This window comes from Triticum dicoccoides, chromosome 5A (assembly GCF_002162155.2).
Source record: "Triticum dicoccoides isolate Atlit2015 ecotype Zavitan chromosome 5A, WEW_v2.0, whole genome shotgun sequence".
Lineage (NCBI taxonomy): Eukaryota > Viridiplantae > Streptophyta > Magnoliopsida > Poales > Poaceae > Triticum > Triticum dicoccoides.
In genome coordinates, this window is record NC_041388.1 from 584,491,578 (window position 1) to 584,500,466 (window position 8,889).

Sequence of the window (8,889 nt, forward strand, 5' to 3'; positions counted from 1 at the left end):
AACCCCTCGGTACTCCAGTAAAATCCCGATTTCACCCAGAACACTTCCGATATCCAAATATAGGCTTCCAATATATCAATCTTCATGTCTCGACCATTTCGAGACTCCTTGTCATGTCCGTGATCACATCCTAGACTCCGAACAACCTTCGGTACATCAAAACTCATAAACTCATAATATATCCGTCATCGAAACTTTAAGCGTGCAGACCCTACGGGTTCGAGAACTATGTAGACATGACCGAGACACGTCTCCGGTTAATAACCAATAGCGGAACCTAGATGCTCATATTGGCTCCCACATATTCTACGAAGATCTTTATCGGTCAGACCGCATAACAACATACGTTGTTCCTTTTGTCATCGGTATGTTACTTGCCCGAGATTCGATCGTCAGTATCTCAATACCTAGTTCAATCTCGTTTTTTTACTATATACTGCAAGGCAATAGCCTCACAGTCCTTTATTAATAAAGAGAAAGGAAATTACAAGTTTACGAATTTACAAATGTACAAGGAAAGAGAAGGGAAACTTACAAAAATATCTATGAAAGGTTAGCTATCCAAGACAGTAAGCTATCTTTATATTTACATCTAATTCTATGAGACAGGAGAGAAATGTCATGGATAAAGTTCCTCCTCCAAGCTCTAAAAGAAGTTTGCTCATTTCTGAATATCTTCCCATTCCTTTGTGTCCAAATATTCCGAGAAGCAGTGAAGACAACCTCAGTGAAGAAGGGATGACCAAAATCCCTCCTAATTGATTGAGCCATCTCATATGTGGTTTGGTTCGGTTGAACAGACCAAGAAATCCCAAGGTAATTCCAAACCCTCTGACTAAAGTTGCAAGCAAAGAAGAGATAAGTGAGGGAGTCCTGGATTAGGGGGTGTCCGGATGGCCGGACTATACCTTCAGCCGGACTCCTGGACTATGAAGATACAAGATTGAAGACTTCGTCCCGTGTCCGGAAGGGACTTTCCTTGGCGTGGAAGGCAAGCTTGGCGATACGGATATGTAGATCTCCTGCCATTGTAACCGACTTTGTGTAACCCTAACCCTCTCCGATGTCTATATAAACCGGAGGGTTTTTAGTCTGTAGGACAAGATATAGAATAACAATCATACCATAGGCTAGCTTCTAGGGTTTAGCCTCTCCGATCTCGTGGTAGATCTACTCCTGTACTACCCATATCATCAATATTAATCAAGCAGGACGTAGGGTTTTACCTCCATCAAGAGGGCCCGAACCTGGGTAAAACTTCGTGTCCCTTGCCTCCTGTTACCATCTAGCCTAGACGCACAGTTCGGGACCCCATACCCGAGATCCGCCGGTTTTGACACCGACATTGGTGCTTTCATTGAGAGTTCCTCTGTGTCGTCGCCGTTAGGCTTGATGGCTCCTACGATCACCAATAGCGATGCAGTCCAGGGTGAGACCTTCCTCCCCGGACAGATCTTCGTCTTCAGCAGCTTCGCACTGCGGGCCAATTCACTTGGCCATCTAGAGCAGATCGAAAGCTATGCCCCTGGCCGTCAGGTCAGATTTGGAAGTTTAAACTACACGGATGATATCCGCGGGGACTTGATCCTCGACGGATTCGAGCCACTGCGGAGCGTGCCGCACTGTCACGACGAGCATGATCTAGCTCTGCCACCGAATAGTGCCCTGGAGGCCGCACCCGCATCGGCTTCGACCCTTAATTCGGAGCCAACTGCACCGATCGAGGATGGGTGGTTGGACGCCGCCTCGGGGGCTGCAATCCCAATGGCGATCGAGCCGAACACCAGCCCCGCACTCCGCGAGACTCGTGACTCCAAGGAGCTGGACTCCTCTCCGGACTCCGAACCCTCTGCGCCCCTGCCGATAGAATCCGATTGGGCGCCGATCATGGAGTTTACTGCCACGGACATCTTTCAGCACTCGCCTTTCGGCGATATTCCGAAGACACTAAAGTCTCTCTCTTTATTAGGAGAGCCCTGGCCGGACTACGATCATCAAGGTTGGGATACGGACGATGAAGAAATTCAACGCCCACCCACCACCCACTTTGTAGCCACTGTCGATGATTTAACCAACATGCTTGACTTCGACTTCGAAGACATCGACGGTATGGACGCCGATGCAGGAGACGATGAAGAACCAGCACCTATTGGGGCCTGGAAAGCCACCTCGTCATATGACGTATACATGGTGGACGCACCAAAAAATTACGACGAGGAGCGGAAGGACGCACCGAAGGCTTGTTCCCTCAAGAAGCAGTCAAAGCGGCGACGCAAGCGCCACCCCAAATCCCGCCCCGATAGAAATAACGATCACACAGACCCAGCGCTGGAGTAGGGCGAACCGCTACCGGGCAACGGCAATCCGGATAATTAAACCAAACAAACAAATTCTATCAAAGATAATGGTCTGGACGACATAACGCCGGACAGGCACCCGGAGCAGCAGAACGCCCGTAAAAGGCTTGTTGCCACCGTGAGGAGTCTTAAAAAGCAGAAGCAAAGGCTCAAGGCTGCGCAAGACACACTCCAAATCAGATGGAGTAAAATACTCAACACAGCAGCGAGGTACGGTGACAATCGCCCCTCCTAGAGCTACCCAAAGCGGAAGCTGCTACCTGAATTCGATGAGGAGGCCTCAGACCGCCCACAACCAAATATCAAAGCAGCCACCTGGCCAGATAGACGACCCCTCTGCCAACACAGAGCGGCATACAACACCACTCACAATACAACACGCGACCCATGCGAGGGCTCGCACCCAAAGGACGGCGCAACAAGATCCATCTATAGACCACGCAAGCGCGCCCCAGCGTACAATGCAACACAACAAACATCCGATCAACGCGGTATACCCAACTATAGGGGTTCCGCACATCCCTTATGTTTCACCGGTGAGGTGCTGGACCATGAATTTCCAGAGGGATTCAAACCCGTAAACATAGAGACATACGACGGAACAACAGACCCCGGGGTCTGGATTGAGGACTATATCTTTCATATCCATATGGCTTGAGGAGATGATCTCCATGCCATCAAGTACTTACCCCTCAAGCTCAAAGGGCCAGCTCGTCATTGGCTTAAAGGCCTCCCCGAAAGCTATATTGGAAGTTGGGAAGAGGGGAAGACGCCTTTCGGGCAAATTTTCAAGGGACTTATGTCCGACCTCCGGATGCGGACGATTTGAGTCATATAACTCAACAGCCCGGAGAGTCAGCCCGAAAGCTTTGGAACATGTTTCTTACTAAAAAGAACCAGATTGTTGACTATCCGGACGCCGAAGCCTTGGCGGCTTTTACGCATAGCGTCCGTGACGAATGGCTCACCAGACACCTCGGCCAAAATAAGCCGAGAACAATGGCCGAATTAACAAGCCTCATGACCCACTTTTGCGCGGGTGAGGACAGCTGGCTAGCCAGATGCAGCACCAGCGACCCCAGTACATCTGAAGTTAGAGATGGAAACGGGAAATCACGACGCAATAGCAATAACAAACGCTGGAATAAAGAAGACAACACGAAGGGCACGACAGTAAACGCCTGATTCAAAAGCTCTCGGCCAGGTCAGCAAAAGCCGCCCTCTAAAGGCACCAGGGATGAACTGTCAAGCCTCAACAAAATTCTGGACCAAGTATGTCAGATCCATAGTACCCCTGGTAAACCGGCTAATCATACCCACAGAGAATGTTGGGTCTTCAAGCAGTCCGGCAAGCAACGTCGTACACAAGGGGGAGGATACACCAAGTGAAGACGAGGATGAGCCTCCCAAGCAAGACACTGGGGAACAAAAGAAATTTCCACCAGAAGTCAAAACAATAAACGTGTTACACGTGATCAAGGGAAAAAACAACGCGGCACTCCCAGGAAAATATACCCAAGTGCCTGTCACCGCAAAGTCCTACCACTGGTCGTCTCAACCGATCACTTTCGACCATCGTGATTACTCAGCAAGTATCCGACACGCAGGATGGGTTGCCCTGGTATTAGACCCAGTAATTGGCGGATATCACTTCACACGAGTCATGATGGACGGTGGCAGCAGTCTAAACCTAATATATCAGGATACAATCTGCGAGATGGGGTTAGACCCAACAAAAATTCGCCATAGCAATACTACCTTTAAAGGAGTAACGCCAGGCCCAGGGGCTCGTTGTATGGGCTCCCTCCTACTACAAGTTATATTCGGCTCCCCCGAAAACTTCCGTCGCGAGCATTTAACCTTCCACATCGCTCTGTTCCAAAGTGGCTATCAAGCACTGCTCGGACGTGAAGCTTTCGCTCGCTTTAATGCAATACCACACTACGCCTCCCTCACACTCAAGATGCCCGGTCCACGTGGCATCATTTCAGTGAAAGGAAATATCAAGCGATCTCTGCGCGCCAAAGAGAGTGCGGCTGCCCCGCACACTAAAGGCGCCCGGACCAGCGAAAGCATCCAATAGGTCGTCAAGATCTCAGACACAACTAATCAAGTCCGGCGCCGCTATTTATACCGAATAAATGGTCACACCCCTATTTGTCAATACAAGGGGCTCAACACGCGCAGACAAGTGGCAATTTCTTCTCATCTTGAATTATACATGGTTTCTTTAAAAACTAACTTTTCGCACGACAAATTTTTCACCTAAATTCCTCTCTTTTACAGACGATCATCGTGCTACACCCGTCCAGGATACAGCACAACGGAGACACGGGCGCAGACGTGCAGCAGGGACCCGCTCCAAGGATTCTTTTTAGATTAAGACCCTGCGTAAACCTTTTTTACTGTCTCTTGTTGATACATATCCACCGTTGAGAAGGATGCTGACGTCTTGGCATGTGGCCACACCAGAACAATGCACGCACCTGGACACAAGGGGCTTCTTACAAAGGCCATTATTTAGGCCCGGTTTATACCACAAAGACCGAATACCTTAGGGAGTGTTCAGCGTTGCGAGTTTGGCCCTATATGCATCAGCTCCAAATCATTGTCTTTGGTCAAATGTTGGGTTTGCCCGGCTCCTGTGTTTTGGTGCCTTACGTTCCGCTTTACCGGCTAAGGTAGCACCAGGAGAACTACTGCGATTGTGCCCTGGTTCATCCAGACGAGCACCTTAGTAGAGAAAGCCGAAAACTGACTGCCATGATATAGCGTGAGACTGGTCAACCACTCGATGACCTGTTGGAATGTTAGAATTCCTCCACCTTAACGAAGGGCCGTTTTCCGGCCAAGCATGCACACACCCCGGGATCAGGAGAGTGCAGAGCCACCAGGGGCTATCTAGTAGCCCCACTGTCAAACTCCTATGGCTAAGTGAAAGTGCTAAAGCATTATAGTCCGGTTGCCTCGCTCGCTCCGCTATCACCTCCTTAATAGGACCAAGACGTTGGGTTAAGTGTGAACGCGTGTTTTTTGCGAGCACCTCTGCATTATATGCGTGGGGGTTGAAGCCGACGGCTGCAATCTTTCAGGTTATACACATGTATACATAAACGGCCGCCCAGGAGGCATCATATTACTTTCAGGCAAAAGTATAAAAATAGCCTTATAAAAATTTATAAAAGCATTTCGCTTACAATGAGATCACATGTCACTCAAACATAATATTTTTTGAGCACTGGGTCTCTATCAAACGAGCACCCTCAAGAACTTCTTCAAAGTAGTGCTCAGCAGCCATTCGGCCTATGGCCGAATCTCGCGCTGCAACAGTGGTAGCATCCATCTCCACCCAGTATGCTTTAACACGGGCAAAGGCCATCCGTGAGCCCTCTATGCACGCCGACCTCTTCATCGCATTAATTCGCGGCACCGCGTCAAGGAACTGCTGCACCAAGCTAAAATAGTTGTTCGGTTTTGGCCTTTCCGGCCATAGCTAATCCACAACAGACCTCATGGCGAGTCCGGACAACCTATTCAGTTCGGCCCATTCAGTTAATTGGTCAGTCAATGAAAGCGGACGCTCGGGAGAATGGAATTGTGTCCAAAACAGCTGGTCCACTTCACGGTCCGTCTGACCCTGGAAGTACTTGGCCGCATCGGCAGCGCTCGTCGCCAAATCCATATACACATCCTCCGAACTCCACAGCCGATCCAGAGAGGCATACCGTGGATCTCTGAACTTCCTCCGCAACATAAAGGATTTCCCAGCCACAATATCCCCGGCTTCCCGCAGCTCCTCCTTCTTCGCCCTCATAGCAGAGCGGATGTCTTTTCTCGTCGCAGCAGCCTTCTCAAGGTCCGATGCCTTCGCTAGGTTTTCCTTTTCAAGAACCCGGCAATGGTCGGCGGCGGCTTTTAATTCTATGGCCATCTTGGACATCTTATCTCGGCTCTCGCCATGCGCGGCCTTCTCGGCTTTCAACTCTTCGGCCGCCTTCAAAGCAGTCGCATTACCAAACCTCGCTTGTGTTGGGGAACGTAGCAGAAATTCAAAATTTTCCTACGTGTCACCAAGATCTATCTATGGAGAAACCATCAACGAGGGGAAGAAGAGTGCATCTACATACCCTTGTAGATCGCTAAGCGGAAGCGTTCAAGAGAATGGGGTTGAAGGAGTCGTACTCGTCGTGATCCAAATCACCGGAGATCCTAGTGCCGAACGGACGGCACCTCCGCGTTCAACACACATACAGCCCAGTGACGTCTCCCATGCCTTGATCCAGCAAGGAGAGAGGGAGAGGTTGAGGAAGACTCCATCTAGCAGCAGCACAACAGCGTGGTGGCGGTGGAGGAGCGTGGTGATCCAGCAGGACTTCGCCAAGCACCGCGAGATATGAGGAGAAATAAAGGTAGGGCTGCGCCTGGGAGAGGTCTGAAACTCATCTGTTGGCAGCCCCAAGTCCTCAAGTATATATAGGGGAGAGGGAGGGGTGCGCCCCACCTAGGGTTCCACACTAGGGGCGGCGGCCAGCCCCAATCCCATCTATGGGTGGCGGCCAAGTGGAGGGAGAGAGGGAGGCGCACCAGGCATGGGCCCTAAGGCCCATCTGCCCTTAGGGTTTGCCCCCCTCCTCCCCTTAGGCGCCTTGGGCCCTTGTGGGGGGGGGGGGGCGCACCAGCCCACCTGGGGCTGGTCCCCTCCCCCACTTGGCCCATGAAGCCCTCCGGGGCTTGTGGCCCCACTTGGTGGACCACCGGGAGGGCGGTACGTTACCTATAAAACCCGAAACTTTTCCGGTGACCAAAACATGACTTCCCATATATAAATCTTTACCTCCGGACCATTCCAGAACTCCTCGTGATGTCCGGGATCTCATCCGGGACTCCGAACAACATTCGGTAACCACGTATATCTATTCCCTATAACCCTAGCGTCATCGAACCTTAAGTGTGTAGACCCTACGGGTTCGGGAACCATGCAGACATGACCGAGATAACTCTCCGGTCAATAACCAACAGCGGGATCTGGATACCCTTGTTGGCTCCCACATGTTCCACGATGATCTCATCGGATGAACCACGATGTCAAGGACTTAATTAATTCCGTATACAATTCCCTTTGTCTAGAGGTACGATACTTGCCCGAGATTCGATCATCGGTATCCCGATACCTTGTTCAATCTCGTTACCGGCAAGTCTCTTTATTCGTTCCGTAACACATCATCCTGTGATCAACTCCTTGATCACATTGTGCACATTATGATGATGTCCTACCGAGTGGGCCCAGAGATACCTCTCCGTTTACACGGAGTGACAAATCCCAGTCTCGATTCGTGCCAACCCAACAGACACTTTCGGAGATACCTGTAGTGTACCTTTATAGCCACCCAGTTATGTTGTGACGTTTGGCACACCCAAAGTATTCCTACGGTATCCGGGAGTTGCACAATCTCATGGTCTAAGGAAATGATACTTGACATTAGAAAAGCTTTAGCATGCGAACTACACGATCTTGTGCTATGCTTAGGATTGGGTCTTGTCCATCACATCATTCTCCTAATGATGTGATCCCGTTATCAATGACATCCAATGTCCATGCTCAGGAAACCGTAACCATGTATTGATCAACGAGCTAGTCAACTAGAGGCTTACTAGGGACATGGTGTTGTCTATGTATCCACACATGTATCTGAGTTTCCTATCAATACAATTCTAGCATGGATAATAAACGATTATCATGAACAAGGAAATATAATAATAACCAATTTATTATTGCCTCTAGGGCATATTTCCAACAGTCTCCCACTTGCACTAGAGTCAATAATCCAATTCACATCGATATGTGATTAACACTCAAGGTCACATCCCCATGTGACTAACACCCAAAGAGTTCTGGGTTTGATCATGTTATGCTTGTGAGAGAGGTTTCAGTCAACAGATCTGCAACATTCAGATCCATATGTACTTCACAAATTTCTATGTCATCTTGTAGATGCAACTACTACGCTACATTTGGAGCCATTTCAAATAACTGTTCTACTTGGAGCTATTCTAAATTGTTGCTCCATTATACGTATCTGGTATCTCTACTCAGAGCTATCCGGATAGGTGTTAATCTTGCATCGACGTAACTCTTTACGTCAAACTTTTTATCACCTCCATAACCGAGAAACATATCCTTATTCCTCTAAGGATAATTTTGACCACTATCTGGTGATCTACTCCTAGATCACCTTTGTACCCTCTTGCCAGACATGTGGCAAGGCACACATCAGGTGCGGTACTCAGCATGGCATACTGTATAGAGCCTATGACAAAAGCATAGGGGACGACCTTCGTCCTTCCTCTTTCTTCTGCCGTGGTCGAGCTTTAAGTCTTAACTTCGTACCTTACAACTCAGGCAAGAACTCCTTCTTTGACTGATCCATCTTGAACACCTTCAAGATCATGTCAAGGTATGTGCTCATTTGAAAGTACGTTTTGATCTATTCTTATAGATCTTGATGCTCAATGTTCAAGTAGCTTAATCCAG